Genomic DNA, 1633 nt, shown 5'->3' on the forward strand with positions numbered 1-1633 from the left:
GATGGGAAAGGTGTCTGAGAGGGGGATAAGGGCCGGGGGGACAGCGGGAAAGGGCTTCCCATGAGAATCCCTTCATTTCCCCATCACTTGATCTCTTGAGCTGTTCCCTGGGGCTCTCGGGGGAGCAGAATCTCACAGGGGGGGTCCCCAAACCCCTGTCCCTCCCTGGGGGTCTCATGGGGGGTTCCTCCCCACCCAGCAGCTGGTGCTGAGGTGGCCGTGGGGCAGAGAGGGGTGGGAAAGGGGTGTCCAGGGGGGTCCCTTGAGCTCCCAACCTGCTGTGGGGTGCTGGGGGCTGCTGGAGGGGGGCACCCCTGACCTGTCTCCCACACAGGTGTGTTCCATTCCTGGGGAAAAGCCCACTGGCACTTCCTTGATGACAACTGGGTGAAGTTCATGGACAGGAACATCTGCATACAACTGGGAGCAATTTGGGCACAGGAGTTACCCCAAAATTTGGAGATGGGATGGAGTTGTTTTGAGGTGGAATTGAGCCGTTTGCAGTGAATCGCGCCAAAACCGGCCCAGGAGACACTTCAGAGACAGAGTCAGAGAAGTGGGTATTTGCTTTATTCGGCACGCCGGGTGTGTGGGGATCGCTCCTCCAAACACACACACACCCGGTGCTCCCTACAACACAGTATTATGGGTTAAATTCTCAATATTCATCACATTCCTTGGGACAGGTGTGGTTATACAAATTGTTTCTCAGAAGGCATTAATATCATTAGCATACGGGTCACGCATGCTCCGTGTGTCCTGGTGGTTGCGCTGAGGAAGGCTCCTCTTCTTCCTTGGGGGTCTCTCTGATGAAGGCCACTAGTCATCCTCACAGTGCACTTTTCACCTTTCTCCCTGGGCATGCGTAGTCCTTTGAGGAATGATTCAGCAGTCTCTGGGATAATCCTTGTCCCCTCTATCTTGACAAGATTAGGGTGAATTTGGCTTCTCAGGCTTTGTAATTAACATCTGCTGTCTGAACTAACATTTGCTGTCTCCCAATAGTTCACTTGTGCTTACATGAGTTAGTTATTGACTGCCCTTTCCTCAAGTGGGATGGAGCTGCTTTGAGGTGCCTTCAATCCCTCTCGGCTTTTGGGGTGCAGAGCTGTGAGGGACTGAAATGTTCCGGGTTAGTGGCTCAAACCATTGGCCCCCCGCCACAGGGCCTTTGCTGGCCGTGGGCACAGGGAGCGCCCGGGGGCACAGGGGGGGAGCACCCAGCCCGGAGGGGACGAGCCGGGCCTGGAGCCAGGGAAGGGCAGAGGCCGATGGGAAGCAGATCCGGCCAGGTGGGACAGGGCTTTGGAGCAGGGCAGCGCCCTCCCTTACACAGCTGGCCCAGCTCTGGGAACCCGCCCGGGGCAGGCCCGGGACATGCACACAGAGGGCCCAGCCCTGCCCTGCTGCTTCTGCAGTAGGTGAGTCTTTGCTCATGAGAGCAGCCACTGCACTGGGACCTTAACACCCTACCTCACTAAAGAGGGACCTCCACCATCCGCTTGGGTGCCTCAGGAGAAACCCTGGGATCGCGGAGCCCCATAGCTCTCCAGATGGGGCTCTCCCACCCGTGTTTGGGAGCCCGGCTGCCGCTACCCAGCCCCCTGCCATCCCTCTGCCACTGCCCACGGGG

Source organism: Corvus brachyrhynchos, unplaced genomic scaffold (genome assembly GCF_000691975.1).
Source record: "Corvus brachyrhynchos isolate BGI_N302 unplaced genomic scaffold, ASM69197v1 scaffold440, whole genome shotgun sequence".
NCBI lineage: Eukaryota > Metazoa > Chordata > Aves > Passeriformes > Corvidae > Corvus > Corvus brachyrhynchos.